Raw genomic sequence first — 23,662 nt, forward strand, 5'->3', positions numbered from 1 at the left:
TCAACTAGAATTCTTTGAAGATGCAACTAGTAGAGTTGACCAGGGAGAACCGGTGGATGTGGTTTATTTAGACTTTCAGAAGGCTTTCGACAAGGTCTCACATAGCAGATTACTATGTAAAGTAATGGGATTGTGGGTAGTGACTTGAAATGGTTAGAATAAATGGGTCTTTTTCCAATTGACAGGCAGTGACTCGTGGGGTACCACAGGGATCTGTGCTAGGATCCCAACTGTTCACATTATATATTAATGATTTGGACGAAGGAATTAAATGTATTATCTCCAAATTTGCAGATGATATAAAGTTGAGTGGGAGGGTGAGCTGTGAGGAGGATGCAGAGATGCATCAATGGGATTTCGACAGGCTAAGTGAGTTGGCATATGCATGACAGATGAAGTATAATGTGGATAAATGCAAGGTTATCCACTTTGGTAGCAAAAATAGGAAGGCAGATTATTATTCGAATGGGTGTAAATTGAAAGAAGTGGAATCCCAGCGAGAACTTGGTGTCCTCGTGCATTAGTCACTGAAAGTAAGTGCACAGGTACAGCAGGCAGTAAAGAAGGCAAATGGTATGTTGGCCTTCTTAGCGAGAGGATTTGTATATAGGAATAGGCATGCTTTACTACAATTGTATAGGGCATTGGTGAGGACACACCTGGAGTATTGTGTGCAGTTTTGGTGTCCCCACCTGAGGAAGGATGTTCTTGCTTTGGAGGGAGTGCAGCAAAGGTTTACCAGGCTAGTTCCTGGGATGGCGGGACTGTCATATGAGGAGAGACTTAATCGGTTAGGATTATACTCACAGGAGTTTAGCAGAGTGAAAGGGGGTCTCATAGAAACTTTTAAAAATTCTAACAGGATTAGACAGGGTAGATTCAGAAAAAATGTTCCTGATGGTGGGGGAGTCCAGAACTAGGGGTCATAATTTGAGGATAAGAGGTAAACCTTTAAGAACTGAGGTGAGGAGAAATTACTTCACCCAGAGAATGATGAATCTGGAATTCACTACCACAGAAAGTAGTTGAGGCCAAAACTTTGTATAATTTCAAGAAAGAATTAGATATAGCTCTTGGAGTTAAAGAGATCAAGGGATATGGGGAGAAGGCTGGATAATGGTATTGAACTTGATGATCAGCCATGATCATAATGAATGGAGGAGCAGGCTCGAAGGTCCGAATAGCCTCCTCCTGCTGCTATTTTTAGGTATGTCTCTATGTAACTCAGAACAGTTTGGGCGTGATTCAATGGAAAAAAAAATCTATGCCTGATTTTGGGCACATTTAGCGGCGTGTTTCTCAGTGGCTGCAGCACCAAGAAACACTCCAATATTCCAATGGCACTTTGCCGTTTGTTTTGGCCTCCGGCAATTTCTCTCCACCAAGACCCAGTTGAGTCATTTCCTGCTGGCGAGCCCAGAAGGAAAGGCTATTCGCAGATTGTGGTGCCATTTTTTCTGGTTGCCCAAATCTCCACTCCCCAACTTTTAGCCCCCTCCCATTTGCGACTGCCCCACCACCCCTGCGGAGGACCCAGGGAACACCCCCTCACCACCACCCCTGACCTGTTAAGTCCCCCTGGAAACAATCCCTGTCAGTGCCAATCTGGCGCATGGACACCCTGGCACTGCCAACCAGGGTGCCAGCCTGACAGTGCCAAAGTGCCAGGTGCCAGAGGGAATGTCAGAGTGCCACCCTGCCCTTTCCCTGGCCACTGGGCATCTCTAATGGCCTGGGAGACCCCCCCCCACCCACTCCCAGCTGCCATTACTACTAGTCCGTGTTTGTGGAAACCAGTAATAAACGGCACACTGGTGAGGTCTCCCAGCCATGGCCGTTAGTACCTGGGCACTGAGAGAATCTCACAAATACATATTTAAATGAGCCTAATCCAGATCACAACGTTTCATGAGATTTGTTAAATCCCACGAGGCATTTCAAATGTTGCAAATCTCAACATCAAGTCGGGCGTGCTAAAGCCGCCAAACCAATACCCTTGTTTACTCTTCCTTGAATTCTTCTGAAAAACACCTTGATCTCTGTTCTTTTAACTCCAAATGTCTCAAGACATTCTTTCAGTCCCAATTCCCTGGTTATCTGGACTGCATCCTGGTAATCTTGTTCCTTAGGAAGCCCACATATTTGCAACTCCCTTATCCAGTCCTGTGTCTTCTGGCAGAGTTGGGAGACGTTTACTTTTCAGTGTCCTGTCTCCAACTACAATATATCCTGCTAAAACTAAGACTTAAAAGCTTTTCTACCTTACAAGGCTAATCAATGACTCTGCTACTCTTTATTCTTCACACTGCAACCCTTTAAGTTTAATAGAATCACAGTTGGAATTGAAACCAACCCCCACACTACAAACATGTTTGTCCAGCATGAATCTAACCATAGGTTTTACCGTTCCTTCCACAGAAACGTTACATTAAATTCCACTTAAAACTATACCTTTGGCGCGATTTAACCAAATGAGAACAAAGTCCCAAAGTGAGTTCGTTTAACCACATGCTTCCCAGTGCTCGCAGTGCCGAGAAACACTGCTCAATTTGACCCACCCCCGGTTAGATAGGGGGCCTCAGCGGGGAATGCTAGGCCGAGGTCTTACATAGCCCTGTTTTCTGCACTGAGAAGCTCCGCTCGCTGGAACTCCTCAGTGTAGCGAAAGATCAAGACGCCATTTTTAAATGGTGTCCCATTCTCTGGAGTCCATCAAGCCCCAACTCCTACCCCCCCACACGCACCCCATGCACCCTCCCAACCCCCATACAGTGCACCCATGGCCCGATCACCGCCGCAAGAAAAATGCCAGCTTGGCAGTGCCAACTGATACCCTGGCAGTGCCACCTGGGCACCTTGGTAGTGCCAGACTGGCACCCAGATGGCACTGCCAGGGTACCATGCTGGTAGTGTCAGGGTGCCCAGGTGGCACCAGCATTGTCAGGGTGTCACCCTGCCCTGAGAGCAGACACCTGGGGTTCTCCAATCCCCCGGGAGACCTCCATAAGTGCAGCTCTGTCTGGTCCTCGTTCATGGAGACCAGTACTGAACAGCGCTCGCCGGAGGTCTCTGAGGCGAAGGAGATACATCCCTACACTGCAGGCGCTTGGTAAACTGCATATTAGAGTGAGGCTAGCTGTCTCGCTCTAATCTGCAGATCTGTCAAAAATTGATCCTACCCACAATGGGCAGGATTCACATCGCAACATCTCGTGAGAGTTGGCAAGCACGGTATCATAGTGGTTAGCACAGTTGCTTCACAGCTCCAGGGTCCCAGGTTCGATTCATGGCTTGGGTCTCTGTCTGAGAGTGGGTTTCCTCCGGGTGCTCTGATTTCCTCCCACAGTCCAAAGATGTGCCGATTAGGTGGATTGGCCATGCTAAATTGCCCTTAGTGTCCAAAAAGGTTAAGTGGGGTTACTGGGTTACGGGGATAGGGTGGAGGTGTGGGCTTGGGTAGGGTGCTCTGTCCAAGGGCCAGTGCATACTCGATGGGCCGAATGGCCTCCTTCAGCATTGCAAATTCTATGATTCTATGAGTTAGACCTCGCAAGGCGTTACAAGCTGGGTACATCCCGGGAACGGAGTCTCCTGGCTTCTATCGACCATGTTGCACCACGGATTGCTGCCTTTGCATTGTGGCCGATCGATTGTGCGCCCTATTTCTGATGTTTATTAATACAAATATAAATCCCTTAAAATTATCTTGACGGCCACCTACTCAAAGCAAATAGTCAATCATGACCCATGCTTTACAAGTCCATGCTGACTCTCTCTGATCAGATGATATGTTCAAATGCTCAGTCACTTCGTTTCCGATGATAGATTTCAATCATTTCCCCATAAACGATTTTAAACTAGTATTCGCCCTCCCTACTTGCTTCTGAAATAATGAAATGCCATTTGCAATTTCCAATCGAAAGGCATAATTTCCAAATCCATGGGGCTTTGAAAAATTCCGCTAATGCAATTTCCCTACAGCTTGGGTAAAAAAAAATCAGATCCTGGAGATGTGTCTCTGAAACCCATTATTCCTGCATTACCATTTTTAAAAAACTTCTATTAAATCCAATTACCTTTTTAGGTTCATTTCTATCACCTATAATTTAATCTCTTTCCTCATTGTGAAGGTGAATACAAATTGTTCATTTAACAAGTATGCTATTTCTTCACTGCCCATGTATGGTCTATTCTGAATCTGTCTTCATTTGGGCCTGCCTCCTTTCTTGTCTTTTTAATCTATTCACAAAAAGTTTAAACGTTGGCCTTAAAACCTTTCCACATTCATTTTTACGTCTTTTCATTTCCCTTCTCTCCTTTTGTTGATTTTTATGGCTCTCTCAGTCCACCAGATATCCACTTTTCTCCGCACGTGTGTAAGCTTCCCTTTAGCTTCATACCAAATCTTCCCTCATTTATTGTCACTGGTTGTTTAACTGCATTAGTGGACCAAATATTTTTTATAGGTATGTATTGATTTTGTATTGTTTGAATTTTTATTGAATACCTCACACTGTATATAAAGCTCCATGTTTCCCCATTGACAATTCTGCTCAGTTTACGAATAATAATAACCTTTTATTGTCACAAGTATGAAGTTACTCTGAAAAGCCCCTAGTTGCCACATTCCTGTGCCTGTTCAGGTAAGCTGGTACGGGAATTGAACCCACGCTGCTGGCCTTGTTCTGCATCACAAAACAGCTGTCTAGCCTACTGAGCTAAACCTGCCCCATTCAATGGACTATGGTCCATTCATTATGCATCACACCAGAGCTCGCCTTGTTTAAGTTTGAAATTGTGGTTTGTGACTCTCCCTAATTTCCCCCCTCAAATCTGTTCTCAAATTCAATCATATTATTATCAATATTCAAAAGATGTTGCTTACCATCAAATTGTTCACGAATCTGGTTCATTATTCATTGTTCATGTAATACGGTGTGCTCCGTCTATTTTAAAACATACTGTCGTAGAAAATAGCCCAAAACACAACCTAGAAATTTAGTGTCTATTATTGGAGCTGTTACACTTCTCCAGACTCTGTGAATTAAAATCTCCCATTATAACCATATTGTTTGCTACGTGATTCCTTGCTTTCGTCCACAATGTCTCTATTTATAGGGGACAGGGTTCTCCATTTTGGGAGACTATGGGTGGGATTCTACTCTTGCCGACGCCAAAATTGTATTTGCCGATCCGGCGGAGAATCCCTTTTGACACCGAAATCGGTGGCGTTGCCTGTATTTGGATGCTCCGCCCCTCCAAAACGGCGTCATTGTTGAGTACACCGCACACTGATGGGACGGCCTCAGGGCATCACCTGAAGGCCCTCCCCCGATGCTCTGTCCCCGATGGGCCGAGTTCCCAACGGCGCAGGACGCATGTGCTCTGAATTTTCATCAACCTCGCATGGCGGCTGCGGACTGTGTCCAGCACCGCCACAGTCGGGGGGGAGCCGTTCCGCTGGCCGGGGGGCTTCGGGTGGGGCTGGGGGGACTGGTGGAGATAGTCCGGGGGTAGCGTGGTGGTGGTATAGGGGGGCACTATCTGTTGCTAGGCACGATCGCTGCAAGCCATCGCCGTGCGTATGCGCGGCCACGGACCTGGCAATTCTCCGTCCGTTTATGTCGGGAACGCCGGGAGTTTTATGTGGCTGCTAGCCCCCCACTGTACGGAGCATTGGAGCAGGGGCAACACTGACTTTTTCATTGTAAAACTAGACACTTCCTCCGGACATAGCCTCAAAAGCGGAGAATCCTATGTTTTCCTGCAGGAGATGAATCACCGCTGATTTGCAATTTTGGTAATGCATTTTGGAAGGTCTAATACAGGTAGGGAACATACAGTGAATGGTAGAACCTTCAAGAGTATTGACAGTCAGAGAGATCTAGGTGTACAGGTCCACAGGTCACTGAAAGGGGCAACACAGGTGGAGAAGGTAGTTAAGATTGGCCGGGGCACTGAGTAAAAAACTGGCAAGTCATGTTGCAGCTGCATAGAACCTTAGTTAGGCCACACTTGGAGTATAGTGTTCAATTCTGGTCGCCACACTACAAGAAGGATGTGGAGGCTTTAGAGAGGGTGCAGAAGAGATTTACCAGGATGTTGCCTGGTATGGAGGGCATTAGCTATGAGGAGCGGTTGAATAAACTCGGTTTGTTCTCACTGGAACGACGGAGGTTGAGGGGCGACCTGATAGAGGTCTACAAAATTATGGGGGGCATAAACAGGGTGGATAGTCAGAGACTTTTTCCCAGGGTAGAGGTGTCAATTACTAGGGGGCATAGCTTTAAGGTGTGAGGGGAAAGGTTTAGAGGAGATGTAAGAGGCAAGGTTTTTACACAAGGAGGTGGTGGAAGCAGGGACGATAGCGACGTTTAAGGGACATCTTGACAAATACATGAATAAGATGGGAATAGAGGGATACGGACCCTGGAAGTGTAGAAGATTTTAGTTTAAACGGGCAGCATGGTCGGCGCAGGCTTGGAGGGCCGAAGGGCCTGTTCCTGTGCTGTACTTTTCTTTGTTCTTTTTTCTTTATTTGTACTCGCGCTGGGAGCACAAATCCAGAAGTGAGTCACATCCCTTGGCCTGTAAATTTATGCATGGCGAGGATTCCCTGGCAAATCCGACTATCAGGCTGCCATTTTGAGTTGATGGCCTGATAGCCAGGTCCGGGAGAGCCTTCCTCCTCCGTAACACAATTCTGCCCCCTAGGATTTTCTAGGTCACCACCCCCAACGAACCAGGGTAACCCCACATTCACATGAGAGAGACCCCCCCAATTACAGAGACGCCGATAAGAAAGACTTCCACCAGAGACCCCCCAATTACAATTCCCCCACCAGAGACTCCCCATAAGAGAAACCCCCAAAGCAAAGACGACCACCACAGAGCTCCCCAATTAGAGAGAGGTTCACCAGAGACCAGACGCCCCCTCATAAGGGAGATCCCCCCATTGCAGAGACCTTGGGCTGGATTTTCCCAAAATGGGGCGAAGTCCCACACCGGCATAAAAACGCTGGCGTTGCACTCCCCAGTTTCCTGCAAAAAATAAAAGTCGATTCACTTACCTTCTGGGGGCTAGCAAGACCCGGGGAGCTTCACGCAGCTTTGGCTGCCGATGCGGGCCCCCGCACGTTCGGTTCTGAGTCCGCACATGCGCAAGGCAGCGGCCTCCAGCGGCCGCGCTGAGCACCATGGCGGACTCGGACCGCGGACCAACACAAACAAACTAGCCCCCCCCCCCGATCGGAAGCACGCCACTGCATCAGACCGGCCCGATCACTGCCCGGGCCGTCCATAAGGCCCACTCCGGTGCTCGATCCCCCCGCCCCCCACCAGGGCGGTCGCGGACTGAGTCCCGACCGGCCAGACCATGTCAGTTCTTGCAATGGCCCCCCAGCCGCACGGCGTAATTCGCAGACCCGCGAATACTCGGGACCTGGAGAATCGCCGGAGCGGCGCCAGGCCCGATTCCGTCGTGAACTTCAATTCTCCGCCCCCGCGCCAAACGCGATTTTGACGCCGGGCTGCGGAGAATTCATCCCCCTATCAGATACTCCCCCCATAAGAGATACCCCTGCCTGGTTCCCTGCTTAGAAGCCCACAATAAGAGAGACTTTGCCTGGAAGGCCCCCGCAAGAGAAACCCAAACCATTGATTCCCATAAAAGAGACCCTTGCCTTTTAGCCCCTCATAAGAGAGACCCCCCCCCCCATAAGAGATACCCTTGCCGGGATGCCCCCCTTTAGAAAGATCCCTGCCTGGAAGCTAGAGAGCAGTCCAGACAGAGGCAGTTAAAATAATCACTGCTTTAAAACTCATCTGGGCAATACACCTGCTGGCTCAGACAGAGGGAGTAGCACCTGTCAATTTCTGGAAAGGGAAAACCAATTAGCTGGGCTTAAACTCCCTCAGATCTTTGATCTGCAATCCTTTCATTTATATCTATGTGAAATTGCTTTAACTAGGCTGTGATTCACAGCCTCCACACCCAGCTGTCTGGATTGTTTAATTCATCTCCCTTCACGTTTCATTGTATTTCAAGTAGCCAGTTGAGAAACTAACCATAATGTTTATAAACCTCTAGCTATGATTGACAGGTCCTGGGCCAAATCAAACACAGTTAAGTGCTCTTTCATCCTCTTTTTCTCTGCAGAAAGCACTTAATTGGGGGGGTTTCTGTAATTGGGGGGTCTCTGGTGGGGGTCTCTATTATAGAGGGTCTCTGGTAGGGGTTCTGTCATTGGGTGGACTCTGGAAGGGGTCTCTCATATAGGAGTGTCTCTGGTGGGGCTCTGTCATTGGGGGTCCCTGGTGGGGGGATCTCTCTTATAGGGGGGGGTCTCTCGTGGGGGTTTCTGTAATTGGATGGTCTCTGGTGGGGGATCTCTCTTATGGGGGAGTCTCTGGTGGTGGCTATAGTGGGGGGGTCTGGTGTGGGTGCGGGGGAGCTTAGCCCTTCAATAGACTTTGGGGGCAAGTTCCTTAATGGGTTAACTCCTTGCCCCACCACGAGGTCCACCGTGTCAGTGCCACGCTTGCAATACTTGCAGCAATTCTTACCCATGTGAATCCAGGCCGAGAGGAGCGGAGATTCACACGGGCTTGGAGAATATGGTGCCCAGCTTGTTGATTAGAGGCAAATCGGTCAATTTGACACATTCGCATCTTCCCGCCGGCGCGGGACACGAACCTCGGTGCTGCTGCCAGTGGGGGATCGGTACCGATTCTGTTTTTTGCCCGACCCTGTCTTCTCCGCCGCATCAGGAACTTCATTATCGGCGGCAGTCGGCGGAGAGTCAAGCTTGTGGTCTCATTATTGCTCTTTGTTTCATTTCAGAATGTTACGACATTTGTTTAGTGGCCAGGTTTAGTTGCCCAGTGTTTGTACGGTTTCTGTGTTTTATCTAGATATTGTACCGAAAAATATTCATCTAGGTTCATACAGGACTGCTTACAGGAATGGTGATTGACACCCATTGAAAAAATATACCCAGGCTGGAATATGGCCGGAAGACCTGAGCAGGTGCTGAGCTTGCCTGGGGGAGGACTTGGGGTGAGGGGGAAGGGGGACAGGACTTAAAGGATGGGGGGATTTTACTGGCGGCATCCAATTCAGAGGATGGAATCTAATTCAGGATGTCGGCCCTCCATGTAGTGAGTGGTACTGGCCCAATCAGAGGGCTAGCAGCTCGTCAAGTTTCGCAGCACCACCAATAGAGTTGGCCACTGCTGGGGCTGTAGGGAGGACGAGGACACCCTCACACTGAGGCACCCTCAAACGGCAATATGAATCTTGTTCCTATGTGTCCGGGCCAGGCAGGCAGATGCCAGAGATCGAAGAACTGAACCCTTCCATGAGCCATAGAGTGGCAACTGTCGTTGCAATAACAGTGTTATCTAAATACAGGCTGTATTTCATGACAATAAGACAATAAGTCATGGTCTAATAGTGTTTCTTATTACATCTTTTGAAAGCACCAGGACCGCACAATGTATCCAGTAAACCTGTTCTACTTATGGACTTAGTAGTTTCTGTCGGGAATGAGGATTCACCTTTTAGAGTGGTCTTTCCCACTGAAGCCAAAATAACACATGGTAGTCGAGCATTGCAGGCCCCCGCGGTATTTTTATGGACAAAAAACAGAGTCATAAGTCGCTTTCATCCCTTTAAATAAAATTCTGAGAATATCGCAGTGCGCCACCAAAATTAATATTGGTTGCGATTCAGCGACCACATCACGCCCGGCGTGGATCCGGGCAAGCCAAGTGAATCCCAGGTGAGCCCCAAATTGGGCTCTGCGCTGGGCCGGTCGTGAGTCACCTGACTCGCTGTGTCCAGTGTGATCTGGATCTCGCCCTCGCCCCCATTTTAAGCCTACATTCCCCCCACCCCCCGAAAGAACAAGTATCCTGCTTTTCAATTAATGTCCTTCGTGTGGGTTATTACAAGCAGGAGCGAATCAAGGCACTGGCCTCTATTATAGAATCTCAGCACCAGGGCTGCAATCTCTTTGGGCTTCCCAACCTAATCAATATTTTACAAGGATCAAGACTTGGGTCATGCGTACCCAAATTCTCTAAGAACATTGATGTCATAATATACACCAGTATATTATGGTGCAGACACACACACACACACTGATGGACATGCAGTGGGACCAATCAGCATACACAACACCGCAGCCAATCACCAGTGAGAGCACACGCACTATAAAGGCAAGGGACAGGAGAGTTCCCGTTCATTCTAGGAGCAGCCAGCTCGAAGCACAGAGCTCACAGCCTGCAACACAGACATTCACCATGTGCTGAGTGCATCACCTGGTTAGGACTAGGCAAGTGTCAACAGTTAAAGCTGGTATTGCATTTACCCACAGTTCAAGTATGTTAATATAGTTAACCTTATAATAAAATAGAGTTGCACCACTTCCAGTGTTGGTGACCTGTTTGTGATCCAGAACACCCAACACATCATGGTACAAGGAGTGGCTGCATACTAGCACCTCTGAGACCCACCTGCAATTAATCAGCATTCCGGCATCCTGAAGTATGGAGAACATCAACCTGCCGCCGCCGCGTCGCATCGCCGGCAATCTCGGGGTCAATTGGAAGATTTTTAAACAGCGCTTCCAGCTCTTCCTCGAAGCCACGCATAGGGAGAACGCCTCGGACACCAGGAAGATTGTTCTGCTCCTCTCCACGGCCGGGCAACACGCCATCCACATCTTCAACTCCCTCACATTCGCAGACGACGAGGCCAAGACAAAGTACAAGACGGTTCTCCTCAAATTCGATACCCACTTCAGCATAGAGGTCAATGAAAGCTTCGAAAGATACCTGTTCCAGCAGCGCTTGCAAGGTAAGGACGAGCCTTTCCAATCCTTTTTAACACACTTCCGCTTCCTTGCGCAGTCCTGCGGCTACGGTCCCACCTCCAACTCCACGATACGCGACCAGATCGTATTTGGTATTCTGTCAGACCCCCTGCGTCAGCAGCTCCTCAAAATTAAGCAACTCACCCGAGCGACTGCCATCGAGACCTGTGTCCTGCATGAAAATGCCACCAGCCGGTACTCCCACATACAGGCGGCTGAAATGGCGCAGCAAGGTCTCCACGAGGCAGAACGGGTCCAAACAATTGAACACCTCCAAGGCTGCAGCCTGGATGAGGGTGGCCATTTTGCGCTCTTTTCGCGGTCTCCCGCGCTTGTACGTGCCAAACGAGGGGACGGTGACGTGGAGGGACGTGATGCGCAGGTGTGCACCACGCAGAACTGCACCGCGCATACGCGGTGGCGCAACGAGCGTACTGACGTCACGACGTGCAGCAACTGTGGCTCCGCCCATTTAAAGCGGCAATGTTCTGCAAAATCGCGACAATGCCTACGATGTGGCAGACTTGGCTACTATGCTGCCTGCTGTCGAGCAGCTCAGCCTGCCAATCCGCATCGCTTCAGCCAGCCTCGCAGGAATGTTCGGGCAATTCAACACACGTTCACCGAGTCCGATTCCGACTTCCCGCAGACCAGTGACACCGAGGACCCGAGGGAGCCTTTTCGAGTCGCTGTTATAACAAAGAACAGGCTGTCCCCGAATCAAAACCACCAGCCGCTGTCGGTGCACAGCATTGATCCAGACGACAAGTGGCGTGCCACCCTGACGGTCAACCGATCCCAGATACGATTCCACCTGGACACTGGTGCTTCCGCTAATCTCCTAGCGTGGTCAGACCTTCAGACCCTTGGGGTTAAACCAACCATTCTTACTGCAAACCCCTAAACCTCGTTCAACGAGTACACTCTCTCTCTCCAGAGGACACGTCTGCCTTCCAGGATGCGGACTTCAGGGCGCAACTCAATGCCATCATCGACCAGCACCATGATGTTTTCGAAGGCATGGGCACGCTTCCATACACTTACGAAATCCTGCTCTAACAAGACGCCACACCTGTGGTTCATACACCTCGCAGAGTCCCAGCACCCCTCAAGGACCGCGTCAAGCAGCAGCTACAGGACCTCCAGGTCCAAGGAGTGCTCTCCAGAGTGACGGAACCAACCAACTGGGTCAGTTCCATGGAGTGCGTAAAGAAGCCTTCCGGCGAGCTCCGGATCTGCATTGACCCAAAGGATCTGAATCGCAACATAATGAGGGAGCATTACCCTATCCCCAAGCGCGAGGAGATCACGTGCGAGATGGCTCGGGCCAACATCTTCACCAAACTTGACACCTCGAAAGGATTCTGGCAAATTCAACTAGACAGGTCCAGCAGAAAGCTGTGTACCTTTAATACTCTGTTTTGCAGATACTGCTACAACAGGATGCCGTTTGGGATTATATCGGCATCAGAAGTATTCCACCGGATCATGGAGCAAATGATGGAGGGCATTGAGGGTGCGCGCGTCTATGTTGACGACATCATAATTTGGTCCACCACCCCGCAGGAGCATATCAGCCGCCTCCAGCGTGTTTTCAAACGAATACAGGACCAAGGCCTTTGCCTCAACAGAGCCAAATGTTCCTTCGGCCAGATGGAACTCAAGTTCCTAGGGGACCACATCTCCCGGTTGGGTGTGCGGTCAGATGCGGACAAGGTGGCAGCCATCATGGCCATGCAGAAGCCAGCGGATAAGAAGGCGGTCCTCCGATTTTTGGGCATGGTCAACTTGCTGGGGAAGTTCATCCCCAACCTCGCCTCCCATACCATAGCTCTCCGGAACCTTATCAGGAAGACAACAGGCTTCCAATGACTTACCGCCCACGAGCGCGAATGGGAGGAGCTTAAGACCAAGCTTACCACGGCCCCGGTATTGGCATTTTTTAATCCCACGAAGGAAACAAAAATTTCAACGGATGCCAGCCAATCCGGCATTGGAGCGGTGCTCCTGCAAAGCGATGAGGCCTCATTATGGGCCCCCGCTGCATATGCGTCACGTGCCATGATCCCCACGGAACAGCGCTACGCGCAGATCGAAAAGAAGTGCCTGGGCCTGTTGACTGGGGTCGACAAATTTCATGATTACGTGTACGGCCTCCCCCAATTCACTGTCGAGACCGACCATCGCCCGCTGGTCAACATTATACAAAAAGAACTGAATGATATGACACCTCGCCTCCAGCGCATTCTGCTTAAACTCCGGCGGTACGATTTCCAGCTCCTATATACCCTGGCGCTCTGTCCAGGGCAGTCAACACCCCGTGTGAACCAGAGGGGTTCGTCTGCCAGGTTGACGCCCATGTGGCCTTCACGGGCTCCAATCTGCCGGCCACGGATGAACGCCTTATCCACATTCGCCGCGAGACTGCGGCTGACCCCTACTACAGCGTGTCATGCGCCACATGACGGACGGGTGGCTCAAGGGCCAATGCCCACAGTTCTACAAAGCAGAGACGATCTGGCAGTAGTCGATGGTGTCCTCCTGAAGCTGGACCACATCGTGATCCCGCACAGCATGCTCCAGCCCGTTTTGGAACAGCTACACGAGGGCCATCTTGGCATGGAGAAGTGCCGACGGAGAGCCCAAGAGGCTGTGTATTGGCCCGGCATCAATGAGGACATCGCCAACACAGTGCTCAACTGCCCCACCTGTCAGCGGTTCCAGCCGGCCCAACCATGTGAGACCGTACAGCCCCATGAGTTGGTCACGCCCCTTGGTCAAAGGTAGGCGTTGACCTGTTCCATGCACTCGGCAGGGACTATGTTCTGATTGTAGACTATTTTTCGAACTACCCGGAGGTCGTACGCCTGCACGACATCACATCATCGGCGGTCATCCGTGCCTGCAACGAGACCTTTGCTCGTCACGGCATCCCACTCACTGTGATGTCAGACAATGGCCTCTGCTTCGCGAGCCAGGAATGGTTCAACTTTGCCAGCAGGTACAACTTTGTTCATGTGACATCCAGTGCCCTGCACCCCCAATCCAATGGCAAAGCGGAAAAGGGTGTCCACATCGTCAAACGGCTCCTCTGCAAGGCTGCCGTTTGACGATGTGGACACCCTTCTACCGCGCCTTGCTGGCCTATTCTTCGGCCCCACTTTCCACAGGCCTGTCACCAGCCCAGCTGCTCATGGGTCGCACCCTCAGGACCACGGTGCTGTCCATTCACGTCCCAGACCTCGGCCACGTTCCGGTCCTTCAGTGGATGCAACAGTCTCGGGCACAACACAAGGCAGCACATGACGCTTGGGCAACTGATCTCCCTGCTCTGGCACCGGATGACAACGTCCGCATCCATCTTCTGTAGGGTGGCTGGTCTGCAACTACTGTGGTTCTTCGGCAGGTGTCTCCCTGCTCGTTCCTGGTTCGTCTGCCAGATGGTTCCATTCGTCGCCGCAATCGGCGTGCCCTTCGTCTCGTTCCACACTCGCTACGTGATCCTCCTCCGGTGCCACGCCCTCCTGTTGTCCCCAACCTGGACTATGTGGAGATTCCGAATACTCTGCATCCTCCTCACTCTGCCGTGGCCCAGCCCGTTCCTCAGCCGGTAGCTCCTGACTCACCCTTGAGGCGGTCAACCAGAATTCGTCGCCCACCTCAGAGACTTGACTTATGAGTTTTACAATGTTGGACTCTTTGATCTGTTCTATCATAGAATTTACAGACTATCATAGACTATCATAGAATTTACAGTGCAGAAGGAGGCCATTCGGCCCATCGAGTCTGCGCCAGCTCTTGGAAGGAGCACCCTACCCAAGGACAACACCTCCACCCTATCCCCATAACCCAGTAACCCCACCCAACACTAAGGGCAATTTTGGTCACGAAGGGCACTCTATCATGGCCAATCCACCTAACCTGCACATCTTTGGACTGTGGGAGGAAACCGGAGCACCCGGAGGAAACCCACGCACACACGGGGAGGATGTGCAGACTCTGCACAGACAGTGACCCAAGCCGGAATCAAACCTGGGACCCTAGAGCTGTGAAGCAATTGTGCTAACCATCATGCTACCGTGCTGCCCACGCGGTAGCATTGTGATAACACGATTCTGTTATCCTGTTTCATCGTTCCAGTAGTTTGTATATAATGTTCATTTCATTGTTGGTGTGTCACCCTATTTCTCTGCACCAGGCATCTTCCCGTGTAAGTAGATTAGCCTCATGTACATAGTCATGTACATAACACGCACACGCACAGTCAGGTACATTCACTACACGATATTTATTGTCACGCATGCACATGTTCTTTATATAAAAGGGGGAATGTCATAATATACACCAGTATATTATGGTGCAGACACATACACACTGATGAACATGCAGTGGGACCAATCAGCAAACATAACACCACAGCCAATCACCAGTGAGAGCACACGCACCATAAAGACAGGGGACGGGAGAGTTCCTGCTCATTCTAGGAGCAGCCAGCTCGGAGCACAGAGCTCACAGCCTGCAACACAGACATTCACCATGTGCTGAGTGCATCACCTGGTTAGGACTAGGCAAGGGTCAACAGTTAAAGCTGGTATTGCATTTACCCACAGTTCAAGTATGTTAATATGGTTAACCTTATAATACAATAGAGTTGCACCACTTCCAGTGTTGGTGACCTGTTTGTGATCCAGAACACCCAACACATCATGGTACAAGGAGTGGCTGCATACTAGCACCTCTGAGACCCACCTGCAACTAATCAATTGAGATTTCTTTAGACTTGATGTTTCATCAATTTCAATGATTCATGGTTCAAAATATAATGCCAACTGCACAAATAATTTTCATTTAAAACGCATTATTTTACTGATGTTTGGGGACTCAAATGATTGATACATAGGAAAACAATGTAATAAAAGATTGAGAAATGTTTTCCTTTGAACACCTGCACCTCAGAATTTCCAACTCCACCATTGGTGGTGGGGGTGAGCATGGCGTGGCAGAGGGAGGAGGGGATGGGGAGTGAATGTAAGGGGGGGTGGGGGAAGAGAGAGTGTGAAGGAGTGGGAGAAGAAGTGTGAGAGAGGGGTGAGGGGGAGAGAGTGTGTGCAAGGGGTGGGGGGGAAGAGAGAGCGTGCACGGGGCAGGGGGGAGAGTGTGTATGCAAGGGACAGAGGAAGAGAGGGTGTGAACAAGGGGCAGAGGAAGAGAAGGTGTAGGGGACGGGTAGGAGCTAGAGAGAGTGTGTGTGAGGGGTGGGGAAGAGAGTGTGCGTGTGTGAGGGGAGGGGAAAAAGAGGGTGTGTGCGAGGCGCAGGGGAACAGAGGGTGTGTGCAAGGGGTGGGGGGTGAGAGTGTGTGCGAGGGGTGGGAGGAAGAGGGAGTGTGTGCAAGGGCTTGGGGCAGGGGCAGGTGAGAGTGTGCGAGGGGAGAGAGTGTGTGCAAGGGGAGAGAGTGTGTGCAAGGGGTGGGGGCAGGGGCAGGTGAGAATATGCGAGGGGAGAGAGTGTGTGCGAGGGGTGGGGGCAGGAGCGGGAGAGAGTGTGTGCGAGGGGAGAGGGTGTGTGCGAGGGGAGAGAGTGTGTGCAAGGGGTGGGGGCAGGAGCGGGAGAGAGTGTGTGCGAGGGGAGAGAGTGTGTGCAAGAGGTGGGGGCAGGAGCGGGTGAGAGTATGTGCGAGGGGAGAGAGTGTGTGCGAGGGGAGAGAGTGTGTGCAAGAGGTGGGGGCAGGAGCGGGTGAGAGTATGTGCGAGGGGAGAGAGTGTGTGCAAGAGGTGGGGGCAGGAGCGGGTGAGAGTATGTGCGAGGGGAGAGAGTGTGTGCGAGGGGAGAGAGTGTGTGCAAGGGGTGGGGGCAGGGGTGGGAGAGAGTGTGTGCGAGGGTAGAGCGTGTGTGCGAGGGGAGAGAGTGTGTGCGAGGGGAGAGAGTGTGTGCGAGGGGAGAGAGTGTGTGCAAGAGGTGGGGGCAGGAGTGGGTGAGAGTGTGTGCGAGGGGAGAGAGTGTGTGCAAGGGGTGGGGGCAGGAGCGGGTGAGAGTGTGCGCGAGGGGTGGGGGGTGAGAGTATGCTTGCGAGGGATGGGGAGAGAGTGTGTTTGTGTATGAGGGTGGAGAAGAGAGGGTGTGTGCGAGGGACGGGGGCGAGTGAGAGTGTGTGTGCAAAGGGTGGGGGATGAGAGTGTGTGCGAGGGTTGGGGGAAGAGAGAGGATATATGATGAGGCGGGGTAGTGAGAGTGTGGGTGAGGAGCGGGGGGAGAGTGAGAGTGTGGGTGAGGAGCGGGCGGAGTGTGAGTGTGGGTGAGGAGCGGGCAGAGTGTGAGTGTGGGTGAGGAACGGGGAGGAAGAGAGAGTGTGAGGGGCCTGGGAAAGAGAGAGGGTGTGTGAGGGACGGGGGGAAGAGAGGGTGTGTGAGGGATAGGGGGAAGAGAGGGTGTGTGAGGGGAAGGGGAAGAGACGGTGTGTGAGGGGCAGGGTGGAGAGAGGGTGTGTGAGGGGGAAGAGAGGGTGTGTGAGGGACAGGGGGAAGAGAGGGTGTGTGAGGGACAGGGGGAAGAAAGGGTGTGTGAGGGGGAGGAGAAGAGAGTGTGTGTGAGGGGCAGGGAGGAGAGAGGGTGTGTGCGGGGTAGGGGAAGAGAGGGTGTGTGAGGGACGGGGGGAAGAGAGGGTGTGTGAGGGGGAGGGGAAGAGAGGGTGTGTGAGGGGGAGGGGAAGAGAGGGTGTGTGAGGGGTAGGGGAAGAGAGGGTATGTGAGGGGGAATTGAGGGTCTGTGAGGGACGGGGGTAAGAGAGGGTTTGTGAGGGGCAGGGGGAACAGAGGGTGTGTGAGGGGGAGGGGAAGAGAGGGTGTGTGAGGGGCCTGGGAAAGAGAGATGGTGTGTGAGGGGTAGGGGGAAGAGAGATGGTGTATGAGGGACGGTGGGAAGAGAGGGTATGTGAGGGGCAGGGGGAAGAGAGGGTGTGTGAGGGGTAGGGGGAAGTGAGGGTGTGTGAGGGATGGGGGAAGAGAGGGTGTGTGAGGGGGAGGGGAAGAGAGGGTGTGTGAGGTACGGGGGAAGAGAGAGTGTGTGAGGGGTGGGGGAAGAGAGGGTATGTGAGGGGGAAGAGAAGGTGTGTGAGGGGGAAGAGAGGGTGTGTGAGGGGGAGGGGAAGAGAGGGTGTGTGAGGGACGGGGGGAAGAGAGGGTGTGTGAGGGGGAAGAGAGGGTGTGTGAGGGGGATGGGAAGAGAGGGTGTGTGAGGGGGAAGAGAGGGTGTGAGAGGGGGATGGGAAGAGAGGGTGTGTGAGGGGGAAGAGAGGGCGTGTGAGCGGGAAGGGAAGAGAGGGTGGAGTGAGAGTGTGGGTGAGGAGCGGGGAGGAAGGGAGAATGTGAGGGGTGAGGGATACGCTTTGGCTTTCAGATGCTGGGACGGGGTTGCTGAAAATGAAGCTGGGCACTAGGCTCCAGAAATGTAAATCCGCCTCTGAGACAGCCACTAATTTAGATAATGCCCAAACACATCCATGTCGGTATCTTGTTTGTTTCTTCATGCTGCTCATCAATTTCGGCGCAGGGGAGCGGAGAATCCGTTTTGGTGCCGAAATCGGGAGTGGCACCGGTTTTTCAATTCTCTGCCCCCTGAAAATCGGCGTACTCGAGGAGTACGCTGCGCCAAGTATCCACCACCTCCGGTCATTGCCTGAGGCCTGCCCCGCGATGATCCATTGCCGACCGGCTGAATTCCTGACGGCATGGCTTATGTGTGCTCACACCATCCGGGATCTCGCGTGGCGGCTGCGGACTCAGCCTGGGGCCGCCACAGTCGGCGGGAGGGGGCGATCGGCGGGCAGGGAGGGCTTCGTTCGGGGCTGCGGGCAGTCCGGGGCGCGCGAGCAGTCGGACTGGGGACACTACTTTGACGGTCCAGGTCCGAGGGCTGAGTCCGCCATGGAGCACGGAGCGGCAGCTACAGGCCGCCGCAGTGCGCATGCGCGGCCTCTCAACCGGAAATGCGGGGGGCCGTACGGCAGCTGAAGCTGCGAGCTCTACACCAGCTCCCTGCTCGCCCCCAGCAAAACGGTGCATCGATGTCCTTTTGACTCCAGTTTTCTGGTGTAAAAGACCACAGTTCCAACGATGGCGTTAGCACTTAGTAACAAAATCAGAGAATCCAGCCCCAGTTATCTTGCACATATTGTGCATTCATATAAATCAACAAATTGACTATAATGATAATCACCAATCACTGTGGATGCAGTGTTTAAAGTGGGACAAAATGATTGCTTTGATAGAAGCTTAAAGCAATAATCATGCAATGAAGTAATTGTGCATCTGGTGAACCTAATCTCTTCTATTGGTTTTGGAACCAGTATTTGGAGACAGAGCAGTGATATAATTTTAGGACTCTTCCAACATTCTGATATTATCAGAAGGCGGTAATCTGAATGTAAATACGTTTTTGGAGGTGGAGGTGACTCAATGAAAGCCATCACTGTAAAACAGCTACTGTCTTGGAGGGTTTTACAGTGGTCACATTGGTACTCAGCATTGTGTTAAATCAGGGCAGCACTTAACACAGTGGGTAGCACAGTTGTTGCTTCACAGCGCCAGGGACCCGGGTTCAATTCCCAGCTTGGGTCACTGTCTGTGCGGAGTCTGCACGTTCTCCCCGTGTCTGCGTGGGTTTCCTCCGGGTACTCCGGTTTCCGCCCAAAGTCTCAAAAGACGTGCTGTTAGGTAATTTGGACATTCTGAATTCTCCCTCAGTGTACCGAACAGGTGCCGGAATGTGGCGACCAGGGGATTTTCACAGTAACTTCATTGCAGTGTTAATGTAAGCCTACTTGTGACAATAATTGATGCGCAATCAATTACACTCAAGACAAAGTGATTCCATAACTGAAGGCTTTAATCTGCTAGAACCTTTTCCCCAACAGCTTCGATACAGAAAGTGAAGGCTGCTGGGATGGCACCATCTCTTATACCCCGCCTTCAGGGCGGAGCTACGCAATGCAGCCAATGGTAGACTCCTGGGTCTAATCAATGGTCATCAGCCTCTCAGGTTCTGCAATACCTGGTACTACCACATTCACCCCCTGTTAAAAAGAGCTCGGCGGGGTGGTGGCCAGCGTTAATAATCGCCTTTAGCATGGCATGACCAGGTATGGAGGTACCGTGATGTCGAGGATATGTACAAAGTGTTCATAGTGCAGCAATCAGTCGATCGGGTGGCCTGGTCGTCCTTCTGGAGCATCTGGGCTTCGGCGGTGATTCTGACGAGGGTCCCGGCGGTTGCGACTCCGGGAGCGTGGTGTCGTCCTCCCTGGCAGCACCGTCACCCCTAGGCGGCGCTGTGGGGCAAACGATTGACAGGGAGGGGGAGCGACTGTAGGGGGCGTCGGTGGGTGGTCGAGCCTGGGCAGGAGCGGCGGGAGTACTGACCCTCCAATGAGGTGCTGTGGGGGAGGCAGGGGTGGGGGCAATGGCTCGGGTGCGCGTGGGGTTCCGGCGGGCGCAAGGTGAAGGGAGACTGTGTCTTGCTGGCCGTCGGGGAACGCCACCTAGGCGTACTGGGGGTTAGCATGCAGCAGGTGGACCCTCTCGACCAACGGGTCCGACTTGTGTGCCCACACGTGCTTCCGAAGCAGGATGGGTCCGGGTGTCGCTAGCCAGGTTGGGAGCGAGGACCCGGAGGTGGACTTCCTGGGGAAAACAAGGAGACGTTCATGAGGCGTCTGATTTGTGGTTGTACAGAGCAGCGACCGGATGGCGTGGAGGGCCATCGGGAGGACCTCTTGCCAGCGGGAGACCGGGAGATTTGTGGACCGTAGGGCCAGTAGAAAGGTCTTCCAGTCCGTTCCGTTCTCCCTCTCTACCTGCCCGTTTCCCCGGGGGTTGTAACTGGTCAACCTGCTCGAGGCAATGCCCTTGCTGAGCAGGAGTTGACGCAGTTCGTCGCTCATAAAGGAGGACCCCCTATCACTGTGAATGTACGCGGGGAAACCGAACAGTGTAAAGATACCCTGGAGGGCCTTGATGACGGTGGTTGTGGTCATGTCTGGGCAGGGGATGGCGAATGGGAACCGGGAGTATTCGTCAATCACGTTCAGGAAGTACGTGTTGCGGTCGGTGGAGGGGAGGGGGCCTTTGAAGTCCATGCTGATGCGTTCAAAGGGACGGGTAGCCTTTATCAGGTGCGCCCTCTCTGGCCGGTCGAAGTGCGGTTTGCACTCGGCGCAGATTTGGCAGTCCCTGTCCTGACCTCCTCGATTGAGGAGGGCAGGTTGCGGGTCTTGACAAAATGGAAAAAACGACCCCGGGTGGCAGAGGTCCTCGTGGAAGGCTTAGAGGTGGTCCACTTGTGCAGTGGCACAAGTGCCGCGGGACAGGGCATCAGGAGGCTCATTCAGCTTCCCCGGACGGTACAAGATCTCGTAGTTGAAGGTGGAGAGTTCTATCCTCCACCGCAAGATCTTGTCGTTTTTAATCTTGCCCCGCTGTGCATTATCGAACATGAAGGCAACCGACTGTTGGTCCGTGAGGAGAGTGAATCTCCTGCCGGCCAGGTAATGCCTCCAATGTCTCACAGCTTCAACTATGGCTTGTGCTTCTTTTTCGACCGAGGAATGGAGAATTTCGGAAGCATGGAGAGTACGGGAGAAGAAAGCCACGGGCCTGCCCGCTTGGCTGAGGGTGGCGGCCAGAGCTACGTCGGACGCATCGCTCTCGACCTGGAAGGGGAGGGACTCGTCGATGGCGCGCATCGTGGCTTTAGCAATGTCCATTTTGATGCGGCTCAAGGCCTGGCGGGCCTCCGTCGACAGGGGAAAGGTTGTGGACTGGATCAGGGGTCGGACCTTGTCTGCGTAATTGGGGACCCACTGTGCATAATAGCTGAAGAATCCGAGGCAGCGCTTCAGGGCCTTGGGTCAGTGAGGGAGGGGGAACTCCATAAGGGGGCGCATGCGTTCAGGGTCGGGGCCTATGACTCCACTTCGCACGACGTAGCCTAGAATGGCTAGACGGTCGGTGCTAAACACGCATTTATCCTTATTGTATGTCAGATTAAGGATTTTCACGGTCTGGAGGAATTTGCGGAGGTTGGTGTCGTGGTCCTGCTGGTCATGGCCGCAGATGGTGACGTTATCCAGATACGGGAACGTTGCGCGTAAGCCGTACCGGTCAACCATTCGGTCCATCTCTCGCTGGAAGACCGAGAGCCCATTAGTGACACCAAAGGGAACTCTTAAAAATTGATAGAGCCGCCCATCTGCTTTGAAGGCAGTGTACTTGCAGTCACTAGTGCGGAGGGGTAGCTGGTGGTAGGCGGACTTGAGGTTCACCATGGAGAAGACCTTTTATTGTGCGATCCTGTTTACCAGGTCAGCTATACGGGGGAGAGGGTACGCATCTCGCTGCGTAAACCTGTTGATGGTTTGGCTGTAGTCTCTGAACATCTTATGCTTCTCCCCAGTCTTTACCACCACTACTTGAGCTCTCCAGGGACTGTTGCTCGCTTCGATGACCCCTTCCCCCAGTAGCCTTTGGATCTCTGACCTGATGAAGGTCCGGTCATGGGCACTGTACCATCTGCTCCTGGTGGCGACGGGTTTGCAATCCAGGGTGAGGTTCGCAAACAGGGAAGGTGGGTCGACCTTAAGGGTCGTGAGGCCGCAGACAGTAAGGGAGGTATAGGGCCGCCAAATTTAAAAGTCAGGCTTTGCAAATGGCATTGGAAGTCCAGCCCCAGGAGGGTCGCCGCGCAGAGGTGCGGCAGGACGTACAGGCGGAAATTGTTGAATTTCCTGCCTTGGACAGTGAGGTTCGCTAGGCAGAACCCCTGTATCTCCACCGAGTGTGACCCGGAGGCCAGGGAGATCCTTTGATTTACAGGGTGGGTTACAAGTGAACAGCGCCTTACCGTGTCGGGGTGAACAAAGCTTTCCGTGCACCCAGAGTCAATCAGGCACAACGTCTTGTGGCCGTTGATGAGGGCCGTCATTGTAGCCGTTGCAAGTGTCTGGGGTCGACTTTGGTCCAGTGTCACCAAGGCCAGATGAAGCAGTTGCGAGTTCTGATCGGGCAGCATGTAGTCGATCGAGCTGGGGGCCTGGGGCCCCATCCAAGATGGCTTCACCAATGGGTCGCACATGGTGTCCGGGGATGAAGAAGATGGCGGCGGCGATGGACAAAATGGCAGCGCCCACCAGTCCAGCGTGGAGACCAGGGGGCAAGATGGCCACACCCGTGGGTCGCACGTGGCGCTAGGATAGGGGGGTGGCGGTGAGCGCTGGCCGGTCGGGGCCTGAATGGAGGGTTGCCGCGGCAGTCCATAGTCGCTGTAGACCGCGGCCACGGCGCGGGCCTGGCAGACCCCCACAAAGTGGCCCTTCATGCCGCATCCTTTGCAGGTGGCGGTGCGGGCCGGGCAGCGCGGGCGGGGATGATTCGCCTGCCGGCAGAAGAAACAGCGGGGCCCGGCGGCGTTAGCGGGCCGTCTCGCTGCGCAGGCTTGCGGGGTCAGGGGGAAGGTCTGAGGGGCTGCCGCTGCGGGGTGCCACGCAGCCCAAGGGGCCGCTACGCGATCGGGTGCAAAGGGCAGCAAGTTCTTGTCGGCAACGTCCATGGACCCTGCCAGGGCCCGTGCCTCTGTAAGTCCCAGAGTGTCCCTTTCTAGGAGTCTTCGGCGGATATCGGGGGAGCTCATACCTGCAACGAAAGCATCCCTGATTAAAAGTTCCGTGTGTTCGCTCCCCGAAACTTCGAAACGCCACAGTTTCGGCCCAGCACCAGTAGCGCCCGGTAGAAATCTT

At 52.8% G+C, this 23,662-nt stretch overlaps 1 long non-coding RNA gene across 6 annotated transcripts in view; it reads right to left on the reverse strand.

Annotated features, from left to right (window-relative positions):
• Window positions 1-23,662, reverse strand: part of LOC140393883 (uncharacterized) — a 294,363-nt gene that overhangs the window by 186,027 nt on the left and 84,674 nt on the right. The window contains exons 1-2 of one of the 6 annotated variants that reach the window (XR_011935759.1): window positions 7,071-7,085; window positions 4,886-4,946 (exon numbers count right to left, since the gene is read on the reverse strand). The exons of 2 other annotated variants lie outside the window; for them this stretch is intronic. This is a non-coding gene — a long non-coding RNA (uncharacterized lncRNA). Of the gene's footprint in view, window positions 1-4,885; window positions 4,947-7,070; window positions 7,172-23,662 lie in introns of those variants that run through there. 3 more of the 6 variants (XR_011935763.1, XR_011935758.1, XR_011935761.1) reach the window with 3 other exon arrangements.

This window comes from Scyliorhinus torazame, chromosome 17 (genome assembly GCF_047496885.1).
Source record: "Scyliorhinus torazame isolate Kashiwa2021f chromosome 17, sScyTor2.1, whole genome shotgun sequence".
Lineage (NCBI taxonomy): Eukaryota > Metazoa > Chordata > Chondrichthyes > Carcharhiniformes > Scyliorhinidae > Scyliorhinus > Scyliorhinus torazame.